Raw genomic sequence first — 18,369 nt, 5'->3', positions numbered from 1 at the left:
AGCAGCATTCAGACACCATAACTGACACCCAAAATTCCATTAGCAGAAAGTATCTGCATCACTGGAGCACCCACCAGCTGCTCAAACTGTACAAACAAACATTAAAAGCATCAAAATCTCAAATAGCAAGTCATCAATCCCGATGCATTTTGCCTCCTCCTCCTCTATGTTGTTCTCACAGATGAAGTTTCTCCTAAAAATGTGTTTCTCCCATTTTTAGTTCTAGTGTCAGTGCTCACTATGTGCTTCCTTCCCCCTCAGACTACAATTCTGTAACAGGCTGTGCATGCCCAAGACCCAATCAGTACAAAACAGCTGAAATAAGTGTACAGGGCCCCAAAATTATTATTCTAAACCCAAGTGAGTCCAACCTGCCGCAGAAACCTTGGCCACACAGAGCATGAAAAGAGGGAAACTGATTTCAGTGACTCCTCCTGTGCTCCTGCCCAGCTGACTGAACACTCCCTGGTGCCACAGGACCTGGCCTGGCATTTTCTCCCCTCTAGACCTGCCCTTGCCATGACCCCCTGAAGTCCTGCCAGCTGAGCACGTCCTGTTACTTGGCTGTAGATATTTCATGGTTTTCAGTCCTGTCCACACTGTTCTCCCTGACCTAGACCAACAGAGACAAGACAAACAGCTGCTCTTCCTTTCTCATCTTCATGCCATCAAAAATATGGCACGTAGACACAAAACATATAATATTTTTGGCATAACTTTTTCCAACATTTGACATCAATCTTTCTATGAGTCTAACATACAAGTAAGACCTTAGCTGGATTAGAGCAGTATGTAATGCACTAGAGCACAGAAATAAGTGTTTAAGAATACTGGAATCTACTTCTAATGGTTATTGACAGACATCAAAATAATACTAATAAAATCCTTAAGTCATAAAATGGATTATAAACAGATTTCACAAACTATAAGCCTTAGTTCATGCATCTTAGCACAAGACATTTCTACAACTCAAGAAACATTATCCTGTCAGGAAAGCACAGATGGAAAGTAAGGATAAAGATAAGGAAATGAGGGGGGAAAAGGTCCCTGTGTTTCAGCTATATGAATAAGACAGCCTGTACCCCTACTTGGATTATGTCAGCTGTATTTTAGAAGGTTCACTGAAGAAAAGAAACCACCAAGCCTGTACAGGGCACTTTCACTGCCTGTACCAGCCATTCTCTTCCATTTGTCTTTATCCTCTCCATTCACTCATGCTTTTCCCCAAGAATACCTTTGAATCACTGCCTACATCTTTCAGATTTTCCAGCCTAATTTCCTCTTCTGTTCTGAGTTCAGTTCTTCTACCCTGGTGCATCATTAACTGCTCACTGGTGTGCCAGTGAGCTGATTGCAAGAAACGCTGGAAAGAATTACGTCTGCAGTAAGCAACGCGTAAATAGCCGGTGTTTGACTTGCACGTTGCTCCCCATCTGCTTTTCATGGCATTCCACCACAAGCTTTCCCTTTATCTCAGAGAAGCTCTAGCAAAACACAGCATTAAGCTGGTTGGAATCCCCCAAGGCAGAGAGGAGCCAGCCAAGGGACATGGAGCAATACAGTGTCCATGGCCCTTTTTCTGTGTATTTTGGTAAGACTTGATCCCAGCACAGCTTTACTTGGCTTCCATGCATGCTGAACCACCACTCCTGCCATCCACACAGCAACCTCTCCACCACACCCAGTCTGAGACAGCAGTCCCACACACGAGCACAGTTCCCCAGGAACACTCAGCATTCTTCCCCTGGGGAGATCTGCAGCTCTCTGTTCTGAACGACTCCAGCATTCCTTGATCAACACATATCTCGAGATCGCTTTTTCCCCTGCTCCTGCAGATTGGCACAGGCTGTCCTGTATACACAATATCAATCATCCTATTAATCACTTACAGAGTTTAGTGTCTAAGTGAAAGGCTTCCATTTCTCTTATTCCAATTACTTGCACCATGCCCCAACCTCAAGAGAAACATTCCCCATGAATTTTACTCTGCTCAACCCGTAACTACAGCCTCTGTCTGTTTTAAAAACAGTGTTTACCTTCTGAACATTTGCTTTTTCCAGCGTGCTCTGCCTCAAGGCTTATCTGCCATTTGAAGAAAAACAGACTAAAACTGTGATGAACTATGTAAAATTTCCTCCTCCTGTTCACAGCAGATCTAATGCTGCTGCAAAGCAGCAGATTGCCACAGGTTACCCCATTAGTCCATTAAAATTTGTGACTCTGAAGTTACTGAACTAATGCAGACATTAGTGGTTTACAGCTGGTATTTGTGGGCAACATAATATTTTATGTTTCCTTTATAAAGTTTGGCAGCTGATTATGGGCTCGCTAGTGGGTTTCAACTACAAAGAGCTAAACCTTAACATGTAATCTTGGTTGGCTTTCAAACACATCAGTGTTCAAAAGGACTCTTGGAACCAAACAGATTTCTTGGAAAAGAAATCATCTGGGTCTAAGATATGAGGAAAATAATACCATGCAGGCAAATTTGTTTATATTTCACTTCAACACATATCTATGTCCAGATGAAATAATTCTACGTAATATTGTTATTGTGCAGAATTCCTGAATTTTGGGTAATATGTGAGGCCAAGCAGATCTTGAATCCTACTCAACACATCTATCTCTCCCACAGCACCAGCTACTACTCTTGGTCATTTCACATTCAAATAAGATAGTCTAATCAATTAAAAACATCTAAGAAAATTTGATTAAGGACTACAGGTCTCTTCTGGAATGTCAGCAGCAAAGTTGATTATCACTCCATTAAAGAGAAATCAGAAATGACATCTCTACCAGCTTTGGTAAAGCTCTTGACACTAGGTCTGCCTTGCCAATTTATTAATTTATTTTAGCATAATTTGTAGGCTCAAGCATGCTAAGAACAATGCAGCTGCAGGGGTAGCTTTAAGAAAACAGACGTGAACGGAATTATTTCAGTGAGACTAGAAACATGAATTGGACTAGAATGGTACAAGACATCATGAAAGTGAGTTCAGATGAGCTATTAAGGGAGCTTTACTCATAAACATGCCCTGCTATGTTCTAATAACAATTTAATTCAACACATATTTTGTAGATGCTGAAGACTGAGTCACACAACATACACACTTATTACAAACAGGGATGCTTGGAGCAACTGGAGCAAATCCTGCTTCATTGCAATAATTCCTCTGAATTGCTTCATCTTTCATTCTTCTCTAAAGACAATCAAGTGAATTTAAGACAGACTTTTCAATGTCTTGAAGCACCAGCATTCCCAGGAGTGCACAGATTTCCTCTGCTACATTACTTAAATTTCAGTTGATAATTACTCTGTTCAGCCACTCAACTCTTCCAAAACATCCGGATGCTGTCTCAGCCCCCACCCTCTTCCTTGGACTGGATGGAGTTCATGCCTGGAGAAGTAAATCCACTTGTCTCTTCACACTTTGTGCTTCTCCAGCCTTGGCAGCCACAGCCCCTCATCCCGGACAGCCCGGAGCCCCCTGCCCTCCCTGGTGCAGAGTCAGGGCTGATCTGACACCCCATCACCCCCACAACCAGCAGAGCAGCCCTTACAGAAGGGCCAATAACAACAGCAATCAGATGCTGAAGTCTTGCACAATCTTCAGCTCAATAATTCAGGAGGCATGTATAAATAAAATACCTTATACAACCTTCAAATCCTTTTATATACAAGGATGCAAAAATTCAACGCAGCACTGCTAGATTGTAGCAAGTTCCTATTGTAGTCAGAGGTTATTCTGCTACCATCTGAACCCCCTCTCTATTATAATATCCAAGATAATTGGATAATAAACTTTGGGCCCTCATCACAGGTGTGAATCTTAAACATACCCAGGTCAATCCCTAACTTAATTCCTCAATAGCTTCAAGATTATGGGTTTGGGGTCCTTTAATCAGCTGCTCATTTCAGAGCTCTGGCTGCCCAGTTGTGCTTTTCCAGCCAAATTGGAAGAGTCTTACTCTTCTAATTGAGAAGCCAAATTGGAGACTCTTCCTAAAGCACAACCCAGTTCTCTCTCCACAGCTCTGACATGGTTTGGCTCTGCAGCCTCTGACACACGGGCACTGCACAAGCTCATGGGCACACAAAACACTCATTCTGATTTCTTATTGCAAATGCTTGCTTTGAGACAAGGCTCTATCCTGTGCTTAAAAAAAAAAAAAAAACAGTATTCTTTTCTGATCTGTAAAACTACCAGACTTCAGGCCTAATTCTGTTACCTTATGGTCAGAAAAGAAATTGCTTCAATTTAGTTCTTTTTCTAGAAGGAACACAGTTGTTGCATTTGGCTAAAGCCATTTATTATCAATAGCTGCTCAAAAACAATACATTTGCCACTGTTTCAGAGAATTCTCAGGTGCCCACTTGGCCAACAGTGACATTCCTAACAACAAAACTGAAGATCCTTGATGCCCAATAATTTCACGGCAGTAGCTGATTTTGCATTTCAGTGACAAACACAAGTCCTAGATGGGCAGTGTTTTGAAAAACATCTGTTGTCTAATTAATATTATTTGTCTTTAACCTAAGACAACATTGGACAAAATGAAAACCCATGGAAAACAAAAATAACCTGCCATCTGAGGAGAAGGAGCACCAGACTTAATTGCAGTCCTCAGATATTTCTTCATTTACATCAATAAAGAATTCAATAAGAGCAGGAGGGAAACTGTATTTAAGGAAAAATGAACTGCCATACACTTCAAAAAACAGCTCTTACCCAAGTTAAACAGCACTAGGATTCTTTCCTGTCCAGCTGCTTCCTAAGTAAGGTAAATATTCATTTCTAGTCACAGAACCTCAAACACAAAGTTGAGTTTCTGTTCCTGCTACGTTTTCAAAGTGGTTACCACACACGAGTTCAAAGCAGGGACAAACAAATCAGCCCAGAACCCAACACTCTGAAAGGAATCTCAATTCAACCAACACCCCACAATCTACAGGGAAGATGAATTTCTCTTCACCTCATTTTTTTTGTATTTTCCAAGAAGGAATGCATAAAATTTGTGTGTCACAGAACAAAGTTAAGAACTAATAAAAACCTCTCTTGTTCTCCCTAAAAACAGGTCAGGATCCAACACACCATCTAGAATTCCCATCAAAATAAACCTCACCTGGGACACAATCCATGCAGCTTCCAAATGTTCATGAAGAACAGAAGAAAAATAATTTCCCAAGAAACTTAAGAGCACCTGTTGTGAAGTGACAGCACACATCCTTTGCTGGGATTAATCTGTACCACATTCCAAAGGGTTCATTTCAAATGGCACATCAACACTGAAAACATGGGAGCCAAAATCCCAGTGATAATGAATTAATCCAGATTCCTGGATCCGAGGAGCTGCTGATGTTTTTCATTATCCCAATTACTCCAAGTAACTGAAGCAGCCCTCACTCCTGAGAAATAAGTTTTTATCTGTGCCACTGCTAAAGGACTTTGTCAGCCCAAAGCTGAGTCATCCCCTGTGCTTTGTTTTCCCCATCCCCAGGTAGCACACAGCACCTGAGCTGGATCAAACCTGCATTTCCCACAGCAATGCATTTCCCACCCTTGACCCAGCTATCTGTGACACTCCAGAAACTTAAAGCCATGAGGGAAACCTTGATTTTTAAGAAAGCTAAAACCTGGAGGCTCAGTCAAGCCTCCCCTCTTTAGGAGTGCTTTAATTCTTGGTTTGGGATCATGCTAAAACCAGGACCAGGAAAGGGACAAAAATGCACTCCCATGTGTGAACGCACCCACAGAGCAGATTCTGGCTGCCCTTTCCAGCCTTTCACACACCCTGTGTCTGGTTTATTATTTTAACCATTTTCCAGGATTTCTGCTGTGCAGCTAATTTTCTTTAATGGCTATGAACTGCCACCAGCCTCTTAACCTTAAATGACCATAATTCCCAACAGAAAGCACTTGGCAATTCTCTCTTTTGCTTTCAATCCAAGAACTTCAAAGTTACTGTGATAAACTACTCAATTATAACACTATCCTGAAGCCCTCTGGCAGCACAATCTGCATATCTTCAGATTGAACATATTTTCATCTCAAGTTTTGCAATGCAGGAAATGAATTCCTGGGACTGGGTTTTATGAAATACACAAATTCCACTAGTTTCCAAATCACATGGGCAAGTATGAACATCACTTCTAAGGAAGGACAAAAACTTCAAAATCATATTGAGATGAGGTAATTCCATTTTTTAAAAAATAGTACATTTCACCTCTATAAGACTTGTTACTTTTTTCTTCTAATCAGCTGACTTTGCAAAGGAGCAGGAGAATTTATTTTTATTTCTACTGAGCTCTAGAAAGACTAGCAGTCTCTGAACCTTTCACATCATTTGGTTCAATAGAAGAAAAATATTCAAAGCCCTCCATCTGAGAGGTGCAACAAGCCCAGGGGGGGCACTGCATGAGCAGGAAGATGCTTTGCAGCAAAGTCTCCTGCAGCCCCACTGTGCCCCAAAACTCCACCTCAGCCACAGACAGGGGGCTGAGAATTCTGAAGAATTCACTGCTGCCTTGTCCTGTGGGTTTTTGGCAGCCCATCTGCAAGGCTGGGTCAGTGCAGGCTCTCAGGACAGGAAAGAGACTCTCAGGAAGCTGTCTGGTGACATTTGAACAGAGGCTGACACACCTGGGTGTGTTGAATTAAATTAAAGAGAGGTTAAGGGGAGATCCTACTGCAAACTACAACCAGCAGCTTGCAGACTGCAGACCCCCTTCCCTGCTCTGCACTAAGAACAAGGCTCAGGTGGAGAAATATTGAGAGAAAAAACCAAGCCCTGCTACAACCACCAGGGCTTTCCAAATGTTCTGCACAATTTCAGCAACAAGAACTGCACAGATCCACACAGAAACACTGGGATCCAGCAACGTGGGCATCTTGTACAAGAGTAACAATCAACTCACTATTCAACATTTCTGAATTTTTGCTGCCATGTGTGTGACCCTGGATAGTTTCAGTCCTCAGGAAAATTTAAATAGCAATTAAACAGCCACACAATAGTTGGAGTGTGCAAATCCCATGCTGCAGTCCATCATAGTTTTGTAACACACCTACACGACAGCTTTTAATTCAAAAAAGGTTAGATGCTCTGTTCTGATTAGAGAGGGCTTTCAGGTATGAGTCAGACTGTTTTCTTTCTGTCTGAACAATGAGAAAAACGGACCTTGGAGGTTAAGTGCCCTAATTTTGTGAATAAGCTGTCCATTCTTAAACCCATTACAGCAGTGCTTGGTTAATAACACACATTAAGTGTCCAAATGATCTGGAACTGCTTGCAGACAACACACTTCTGCCCTCATCCTTATAAAAATAAGAAAAAAAAAATATTTGGCAAACTACAAACATTAAGAAATATCCAGGAGGAAAAAAAAAACCCTTCATTTTTTGCAACTTGTGCAGCTGAATTCCAGGCTGAATTCCCTACAGCAGACTGCAGTGGAAGTCACACCAAGGCCCACAGAAAGCAGCATAATGGATTGAGTAATTCAAGCATTCTGCTTCTTCCAAGGAAATACATGTTTGTCTCAGCCTGCAGGAATTCCTGCCTAATAATTCGAGTGCACAGGTTTCATTGCCCACAGAAAGGAATTGTTGTGCTGACAGCATCATGTTGAACAGAGCATTTTACACTCCTGTGTCCTTCAGCCCTGTGCCCAGAGTCTGAACTTGCTCTTGATGTGCTCCAGACCTGCTCTGGCAGCGTCACCTGTGCCCTGCTGAAAGACAGAGACACTGCAGCAAGAATGAGAGAGGTGAGGCTGCATCCTCCTCGAGTGCCAGGGCACACCTGGGCTGAAGAGGCACCTGGGGATGGAGCTCCAGCACAGGAGGGAGAGGACAAACAGCACCCAGGGGTGCAGGGACACTGCCCAAACCTCGAGTGATGCTCTGAGCAAAGCCAGAGCTCACCTGGAGCTCAAGCTGGCAAGGGTCACCAAGAAAAGCTCCTAGCTATGAAATAATTCAGAGTGACTGGGTTGGAAGAGACCTTCAAGATCATCAGGTCCAACCCATGCCCTAACACCTCGACTAAAATAATAAAACAATAAACAAGATGTGATGGCTCAGTGGCAGACTGAGGTGCTCAGAGCCATCACCAGCACAGCCTCCCACGTTCTGGGGTCCAGGAGGAGAGGAACAGCCAGGAGGGGCAGAGGATGAAGTCAAACATCCCTTGAGAGCTGCTGGCCAAGCCTGCAGGAATACAGGACACAGCTGCTGGGGCAGAGCCTCGCCCTGACACCCGCAACACGGGCAAACGTCACCTCTGCCTTGACAAGGTTAAAAAGCACAAAGTGGCAAAGGGCAGGCTGCTCAGCAGCAGCCCCAGTTTGGCACTGGAAAAGTCACTGAAAATACCACAGGAGGCAATTTCTGCTTTTCAAGACCCAAACACATTTTCTGTGTGAATTCCATGCTCTGCTTTGAGCACAGGCTGAACCAGGAGAACTCACAAAGTCCCTTCCAACCTTAGTGATTGCATGATTCTACATTTTCTGCAAAGGAAAAGGTAAAACAAGTACTTGCTGTCTTTTGTTTAAGGGGGAGCTCAGGGAATGGCAGAAAACTTTAAATAGGAAGCATTAAAAAAAAAAAAGAAAACACTTTAAAATAGAGCTGCTGCAGAAACATGGTTTAATGTGAAGGAGGCAGGATGTGCACATCATAAAGAGCAGCAGGCACAGTTCTGTGTCAGAACAGCTCAAGCATCATTTTAATTCATACTAAAAATTAAACCCCTACTGCACATACAAAAGGTCACTTCTTCACTTCTTTTCCATTCTTGATCTTGTTCAGCCACTCCTACTGGAGCTCTCTGCTCATGTCCAGCAGGACCAGCTGGTTACAGGGATTTCAGGTGGCCAGACAGCCCAGTGCTGTCCCACAGCTCAGAGTGCCACAAAGGCAGAGATCAGACACATCAACAGAGATGTTCTTCAGTGTTTGACACTTCTGGACTCATCTGGGCAAAAAGCATTGCTGCAGACTTCAGCAAACACACATTGCTTTAATTCTGTATTTCACTTCAGTGGGGTGTGTGACTGAACAGATCCCAGAGAAGGAACTGCAGTGTTTGGGTGCTCTCCACTAATGCAGACAAACTGATATTTCAGACTTACAATATTTCACACCTGCTCCTCACTGCTGTAAATCCTTGATAACTTGGAAAGACATCCCACGAACAAACAAATTATTTTAGTGAAGCCTGGCATAAAAACCAAGCCTTGATTTCATCACCCTGCTCACTTTCAGACATGCACAGACTAGAAACCCTTCCCAGATCTTTTCCTGGAAAGGTAAGAGAGATCTCTGTTTATGTTTGGGGTTTTTCTTTTTGTTGCTGTTCAGGGCTTTGGTTTTTTAATGTAAAAAGCATCCAGTTTCACCAACTCTGTTCATTCCTAGCACCAGCACACCGAGTGTAACATGTCTGCAGAGGCCACTGAGGAGCAGAGGAAGCCAAAACGTTGCAATAAAACGTGTAGGACAGTTTTAATATGTAAAATGAATTTTGAAGGAAGGGTTGTATTGACTTGATGTTAGCAACCAGATGTTGCAACCAATTTACAAGCAATTTTCTTCGCTCTTGAGTGGATTCCCACCTTCCTTGTCCCCCATACCCTCATCCCACTTTTGGTTTTTTACTTGCTGCAGTAAAGCTGAAGTGATTTCACAGTGTTTGCTAAATGAACACAAAACTCAAGTTTTCCTAAAGCCTTTGCAGGGAAATCTGATGTTTCGAGTTACTGAAACTCCTCGTGCTTATAAACCACTTTGTACTGACCCTGCTGCATGCATGAGAGCTATGGAAGAACCAGCTTGGAAATTATCTATTCTATAAAATGAAATTAACATTAACTAGGATTAACTGGGAACAATCCATTTCCATCTTCTAAAAAAACTTCATAAGCAATTAGCCAAAAAACTTCCCAGAGAGAAAAAATGAACACAAAACCAAAACCAGCACCAAACAAACCCCCAAAAATCCATAAAACCCTTCTGATTGCTCCTTATCTTCTGCTGCCTTTTCACATGTTATCTATTAAAACTCAAAGCTCCAAAGGATCATTGGGCTGTTTCCTACACTTTCACATTCTTATCTGAGAAACTTATATCCAGATGTGTTTTCATCTCTCTGAAGAACCAGCCTTTCCCTTAGGGCCTTATTTCTCAGTATCTATTTCCACTTCTGGAAAACAAGTTCTCTTCACTCAAGAATTTCCCTTCCATCATTTCTTTTTTCCCCACCTCTTTTTTCTGGTCTCCAGCTGACCTCCCTGCTGCATTTATCCAGGCATTTCAGAAATGCACCATTGCCTCACAGCGAGCTCTCTCCTGTGCCCAGCTGTGTTCTCCCAACCCCACCTCTAACCAGCTCCACCACTTCAAGAGGATGAGACTGCCAGGGCCTCTCCTCACCACCCTACAACAATTTCACACAAGCTTGTGACCCAGAGGCTCCCACATTGCTCAGTGATGCTGCAACCACTGCTGCCCTCCCCTAAAGAAAAGAGGTTTCATCCAGGTTTTGCCAAAATCAGCATTTCAAAAAAACCTTCCTAATATAAATGCCTCCCCAGTCTAAACAAACCCATCACACAGACAAAAGACAAAATCCATAAGTTCAGTTCCCACTAAAGTCCGGGCAAAACGTGCTTGAGGACAAACAGGAAGGCACAAGACACAAACTGGACTCAGCTTCTCCTTGCTGAAATTTCTCATATTTAAACAACACAACTGCTTGAATTAAACATTGCTGTCTCCATAGCTGTGGACAAGCAGTACATACAAATGCAGGATTACTGTAATGGGCTGGATGTCCTCTGGTCACATCTGTTATGTGAACTTTTTATGCTACACACTCTGTCCTAAACCAGAGAGGATGGGCAAACTGCTGTTTGCTGTTTCCTTATTGGGACAGCAGAAAAATCATTAATGTAAAGTTAAATTACATTCATACATAGGGAATGGGTAACAATGCAGGATTTCTTTGTTCTTTCACCTTGGATAAGACAGCACATCCCAAGGAACACAATCTAAAATTCTAAGGAAGAGTCTTCCATTTTTGGACAAACCTTCAGTCTTCCTTTGAAGATTACAGAAGTTGAGAATTGGAATATTTTCTATTTTGGGACATATTGTGGAAAAAACTCCTCCAAGTAAAGTCAATTTTTTTCATTAGCTTGGCATATGACACTGCATTTAATGCTAACACCCAAAACCCTCTTAGGCAGACAGACAACCAAGAACTTAAAAAGTTGCTAAAATATTTTAAGAAATGCTCAATATTGCCCAGTGCACACCCAGGGGGAATGGCAGAGATGACAATTCAGCAGGACAGTTTTGCTAAACTGCCTTAAAACACTTGGTTTTACTCCAGCCTGAGAAAGTGAGGAAGGCTCACAGCTCACATATCAACTTGAAACTTTCAGGATTGTTTGTTAGGTACACCAGTAACAGCTCACAGTCTATTAACACTTGTATTCTGCACCAGTTAATTACCACATTCTTACCTGCCACAGGAGAAAAGGAAAAAGACCAACAGGAAAAAAAAAAAAGCCCAAGGATTCAGGAATAGTCCCCCTATTAGCATGCACCTTGCTTCTGCTAATATCAAAATGTTAACTTCCTAAGAGTTAAATGCCTATCTTTTGACACATGTCAGGAGGAAGTTGATTTCCACACTCTTCCATTCTGTGCCTCCCTCCCCACTGTGAAACAGCCAACCTTGACAGAACCCAGCTCTAGAAACAAAGCTTAGAGACACACATTAAAAGCTGCACTCGATTGTGCTGTGATTTTGGAGATCAGAACCTCAGCTCCACTAATATGAAATTTATTACCATTTCTGTTATCATGCCTAGCAGCTCCCTTACAACAGCTCAAGATTCCTCCACATTGGGCACTGTGCAAACACAGATTTCCCAAGGGATTTTTCTGCAAAGAAAAAAGAGCAAGGGGATGAAGACAAGCAGAAGAAACAGAACTGGTGAGTACAGCAGGCATGGTCCCCAATCCAACACAGCCTAACCTGCACTCTGGATTTTTAACGGATAGAATTAAAATTGCAGTAAATTTTTAGCTTTGTAAAACAAACTGTTGGTTTGGGGGGGTTTTTTGTTTTTGGTTTTTTTTTTTGGTGGTGGTGGTATTTTTGGGGGGTTTTGGGTTGTTATTGTTTTGGTTGTTTTTTTTTTTAACTAGGTCTGTTTCTCTCAAGAAACAGCATCAGAATGGAAGGAAAAAAAGAATAAATCTATCAGAAGTGGAATTCAGCACCATCCTCCCCACATTTTCTACAGGCATGCTGACAGGGTTAAAAATGGGTTACTGATCTCCAAACCATTGACCTCCAGAGCAGTTGTCCTCCCCTTCCATGGAGCCCTGGCTGGAACAGAATCACCCATCTGTGTCTCTGCAGAAGCAAAGGTGCAGAGAAAACCTCCTGAGAAACTGCAGGCAGCTCCTGTGTCCTGTGCTGGGGGTGACTGCAGGGATGCAGAGACAGCACAATGTCACCCCTGTGCCCCCACGCCACAGAAGAGGGGCCATTAATTAACTCCCAAATCCAACATTAATTCCAATTCATTCCCAAATCCAACATTAATTCCAATTCATTCCCAAATCCAACATTGATTCCAATTCATTCCCAAATCCAACATTGATTCCAATTCATTCCCAAATCCAACATTGATTCCAATTCATTCCCAAATCCAACATTGATTCCAATTCATTCCCAAATCCAGCACTGCTGCCCCAAACCACACTGACCAGGGCAGCCAGTCCCACCACCAGGGATAATGTGTCCCAAAATCTTCAGTGCTGCTGCACTCCAACAGCATTTACAGGTGTTGGAGAGCTCTCATCAGTACCCTGGTGCTAATTCCAGCAGGGTGATCCCTCTGCAGGCAGCTGAAGCAGGAATTAAGGCAGGCACAGCATCCCACACAACTCTCCTGAGGAGTCCCTTTGACAGAAAGTTGAGAATCATTTCTGCAACAGTATTGCAGCTATTGAGGAAAAGAGGTAAAAACGAACTGCTGGGAACATCAATTCTATAATCAATTTAGAAGCATAGATTTTGAAGGCTGATCAATGGAAAGTCAAGACAAGATCAGCTTTAAAACTGAGGTTTTTGCCTCATTTTAACCACACTCATGTTTACTGTAGATCCTTCTTTCACCAGTGACAGCAAAGCAGGTTTGAAGCAATGGCTACAGTCTCATTTCTACCTGAGAGACAAAATTAGGGTTTTAGAAAAAGAAGTAGATTACAAACAGAAAGGTAAAAATCTAATTAAAAGCTCCAGAAATCTGTCAATCATAAGATTAAAATCATATTTTGCAGCCATCAAACAGATGGTGTAAAAGCAAAATACAAAAATTTATTCTGACAGAGACAACTGACAGACCAGATTCAATTTCAGGGGAAAAAAAAGAAAAAAATAGCAGAGGTAAGAATCTGCCTCTAAAATTCTCTTTTCTGTGGAGATGGCCTTCAACTCAATCTCAAATTTCCTGAGTACAGAGCACAGCCCTGCTCCCCTATCTTTGATGTGTTTAATACCATTAGGCAAACTGTCAGTTGCTTACAAGGCCATTTGCTAATGGGGAAGAAGCAGTTCTTGCTATTGACAAGATCCATTCAAGATCTTAAATGATGATATGTCTGACTAGAAAACACTGAAAACAGACTTGGAAATAAAAGCATTACAGATCTGTGGAGAAAAGACTTGTAAAACACTGAAAACAGAGGAGCCTGGGCCATATTGCAACCCAAACATGACTGGAACCCAGCCTTTTCTCATCCTAAATGTGACTTACACAACAAACAAGAAAACAGAATTGAGATTGCTTTACACTGGCAAACTCTTGGTGAGCACAAGAGGGATGGGAGAGCAGTGCTACATCAAAATCCATACTGTGTTATGCTAAAGCAAGGAGAATAAAGAATCAATGGGAACTTCTGGAAGCTTCCTGTGACTCCAGAACAGAAAGGAGCCAAGGACAGGAGGCACATTTCCACCAGCCTGACCTGAGACCTCACAAGAGGACAGGGAATAAAACTATTTTAAAACTATGATAACATTCTCTGAACACCACTGCTCCATCTAGGTGCCTGTAGCAGGATGGACAGACAGACAAACCCCTGAAGGAGCCTCTGCCCCACGTCCCTTGCAGTCAGCCCTTCTCCTTTTCCTCTTGGAAAAGCTTTGCCCTTTGAGGTTCCCTTGGGCTTTGCTCCCCAAACTCATCTTCCTTCCTCACCTGAAGTTAGAAACTCGCCGTGTCTCCTCCTGTTTTGTCCTGCAGGAGGGAAAACAAGGCCAACAGGAAAAGAGAAGCCCCTTCAGAGAGCTGTGGGACCCAGGATGTGTGAGTGGATTCCTACAGGTGCTCCACGCTGTGGGAAATCCAGCAACACAAACGTTATCAAGGGCTTTGGGAAAATTGAGCTTCAGCTCATTTGGGGTGTTAGCTCCTGGGAGGGAACACATCCTGATTGAAGCCTTCTGAATAATCTCTTTGCAGTAAACAAAATCACTTCTTTACATGAAATGACTCAGTGAATATCCTTATTAGAGCCAAGTCCTTTTCCCCTAGCATCATTATGTCCAAGCATCTTGTGAGATTTCTGTGAGACAATAATTTTTCTCTGCTCTGTGGAGGCTGAGGAATAACTTAAATATTCTTGAAAACACAGACAACAAATATCAGAAGCCAATGTCCATGCAGGACAAGTTACTTTTGTTTTAAACACAACTGGAAATGTTTGTACTCTGTCAGTGACAAAAGATGACAGGTAGTTCTCACCCTTTATAAAGGTCAAATGACAGTGTAAAACACAAACAGTTTTATACAAGCACAGGGCCAATAAAAGAGCATCAGGATTTGCTTTTTTTATTGGCCTCACATCCCCACAGGTAAGCTGCACCTGCATTCTTGGCTACATGCTTCCCCAAAGCCATACAGTGCACAGATTCCAGGGATATAAAAACAATACTCATCATCTGTATTTCAGGACTTCCTAAAAGACAACAGCTGCTCTTCAGAGGGGCAGTTTTTCTTTGGCCTGACTCCTTTGCATGAATCAATACTCAGCTGCAAAAGTAAGAATATGAATAAAAGTAAATAGTCTCAGAGAAGCTCATTAAAAAGTTCTGCAGGAAGCAGCCTGGTCTCTTTCATCTCAAAATCTAATCCAAATTTGTGCAAATAAATACAGGCAACATGACAGTGGCCACTGCTTGCTTCTGCAGCTACCAATTTGCAAGAGCTAATTCCATCCTCCTTCCTGCTCCCATCTCTCCAAAACCATGTCACAGATTTAATAGCACCAGACTGATCCTACCCAGGCTTGTGCCAACATCCACTCAAGCACTGCTAGTCAGAGTTCCATTAGGAAAAGGGATTTATCCCCATAAAAATCAGAGAACTCAGTGCAGTTTCCCCAGGATCAGTCCCTCCAAGAGCAAGCTCTCCAAGTTAAAGCCATCTACATCCACTTACTGACACATGACCTAGGGAAAAAAAAAATATCTGAGAAATGCTCCATGCAAGGTTTTGGAGACAATTACTACAAACAAATGAGTGGTAATCCCTAGTGGGAAGAACTCTAGAAAAGCAGAATGTCAGTGTAAGAGTCACATAATTATATTTGCATGTGTTTAACATCGCCTTCTGCAGGAATATGGAAGCATTCAAGACAGGAGCTTAGATTTAATTTGGAGACAGAATTGAGGAAGTTGAAGACTTATTACAAGCCAGTGCAACTTCAGCAGCTCCATGCACCTAGGCCAAAACCACCATAATAATATATTTGTGTAACAGAAACCCCAGACCACATGAAAACTCAGGAGTAAGCAGATGACTAAGCTTCTAAATTGCACCTAAATGTGGACACACTCAATTTAGCTGCTCAGACAAAGCACAGAACAGATTAGTCCTGCAAGCTTTATCAATTTAGCAAGGTAAAGAATCCTTCAAATGAAAGGCAAAACAAAGCAATGACTAACACAGGAGAGCTATCAATTAAACAAGAGCCTAAGCCACCAAACAAACTCATCAAGAACTCAAACATGGTTAAATTCCCCAAAGAAGCTTTTATACATATGTAATGTGCTGCTAACAGACAGGGAGATATCCAGGCATGAAGAGGAGGAAAATCACAAAGAATCATGCTCCACATTCAAACACCAGGCAGACACTGACCCAGAAGACTTCTGAGCACTTTCTCAGAATCACTGGTTCCTTTCAGAGCTGGAAAACTCAGCTGTCAGGCTTTGATCTGCTCCCTGCATTTATGCATCATCTCAAACTAAACCTGGCCACCAGCATTACTAAGTGTTATAGAGAGCTTCATGTATGATATTCGACATCTACAGAAAACGTTTCCACTGAAGGAAATGATGTAAATAATCACATCTGATAAGTGAAGCACAGCTAAGGAAACCCTGCTTATGGGAGTTTGATGGAACAATCCTAAGGAACATTTCAGAAAGGTAAAATATTTGGAATTCTCACAGATGTGTTTACATATCCTTAAATGTTCTTCCTTTATTAGGTCAAAAAGTCTTATCAGTTGCCCAGCTAAAATATAAGAATCACTGTGCCCACTTCAGAAGTTATCTAATAAATTACCAGTTTTTCTCCAAAACACAAAAATTCCATCAACTTCTATTTTTGGTAAGGTGCTAATTTGCTCACAAGTGTGGAAGGGATCAGTAAATAATAACAACAACCACAAGGGCAGCTCTGCCATCCTGCTCAAGGACCCCTGTGGAGCATCACATTCTGCAACATGATGAAATATTGTAAATATGGAATATGATGGCTATCCTGAGCATTCCTTCTCCAGAACAAGCATCATTGGAAGTCCCTCCTGGAAGTGACAAGGATTTGCTTCACCACTTTTCTTCTCCAGACTGGGTAATTTCATTGTGCAGCAGGACAGTTTTCACCTCTTTTAGCTCTTCAGGAGAGGTGAGCCAAAGCTTCCATCTCAACCACACAATTAGAAGTCTATCATACAACATAATCACAAGGTAAAAACTGCAGTACAAACCTAACACCTACTTGCTGTATTTGCAAAGTCACTATTAAAGATCAATCTGTGTAAAAATTAAAAATAGAAGTATGGAATTGTTTTATAACTCTGTTTCTGTGATCACTGTTTAATTTGTGGATTTCCTTCAAGGTAGAAATCACAGGTACAAACCTCCAGACCTTCAAAGTGTTCAGGGGAAAAAAAAAAAAGATCAAGCATGCATCTAGTTCATTTAATAGAACTCCTCAATAAGAAATTCTTTTCCCCCTAAAGATATTTCCCATTGTTTCCTTAATGTTATATTTTCAGTTTTCCTGGGTTTCATATTAACACAAATTTGAATAATATTTAACTTGGCTCCATTAGCCCAAACAATCTGTAACATTTGTCCAAACATAACTCCAAAAGCTTGGTGGCAAAATATTTTAAGTGGTGCCATTAGATCTTTTACTAATTAAAGCAAGAAGTTTCCGACTTGAACAGGTATGTGGAATTTTTAGCTCAGGAGAATGCAGAGAGAAATAAATGCCTTTCCAGAGCATAACAGTTTAAAAAGGCACTTCGTGTGTGGCCATCAAGAAACTTGTTAAAATCATTTTCCCAACCTATAAACATTTCTCCGAGATTAAAAATATTTTTGTGATTTCAGATATGATCAATTTGGTGTTATTTACATGCTAAACATACAAGTAAGAAGATTACACATCAACCCGCTGTTATGTCATAAATAGTTACAGGGTGCTGTGGACCACAGGGCAGAATGAGATACTCTGAGATATCCTGTGGCTGACTGATGTCTCACCTATGAGCAGAATTTACTCAGAGTCTTTTTCTCTCTACTGCTTACATCAGAAAACCCAAGCTGGTGCAATTAGTAGGAATCTAGATTTGAAGAAGCTGATACAAGCTTTAAAAGAGTTGTAATGAAGATGTTGGTGAACGCTACAGAAACGGTGACAATGGACTGACAGAAATGAAAACTGAAAACAGTATTTAAAATACAGATTAAAGTGTTACCACACGGCCTTCTGTATCCTATTTCCACAAGGTTTCAGCCACTGAATGATCCAACAATACACTATTTATATATGTAAAAAACCCCAAACAAACCATCCAACACAGCTACATTTCACATTTATCAGCGGTGGTACCTCTGAGGTTAAATGTTCAAACTGAATATTGTGAAATCGCTACTATTGTTCTTTTCGCAGCCATTAATCTAAAATTTAAATCTGTAAATAACACCAAATAGAACAAGACCCAGACAGGGACTATGCTCTCCTTCATTCTTTTTAACACTTAATCTGCC

At 41.6% G+C, this 18,369-nt stretch overlaps 1 protein-coding gene across 1 annotated transcript in view; it reads right to left on the bottom strand.

Annotated features, from left to right (window-relative positions):
* SLIT3 (slit guidance ligand 3) overlaps positions 1-18,369 on the bottom strand; it is a 478,838-nt gene that overhangs the window by 457,646 nt on the left and 2,823 nt on the right. The gene's annotated exons all lie outside the window — the stretch shown is intronic.

Source organism: Fringilla coelebs (assembly GCF_963513975.1).
Source record: "Fringilla coelebs genome assembly, chromosome: 15".
Classification (NCBI taxonomy): Eukaryota; Metazoa; Chordata; class Aves; order Passeriformes; family Fringillidae; genus Fringilla; species Fringilla coelebs.
This window is presented reverse-complemented; position numbering and strand designations above follow the sequence as displayed.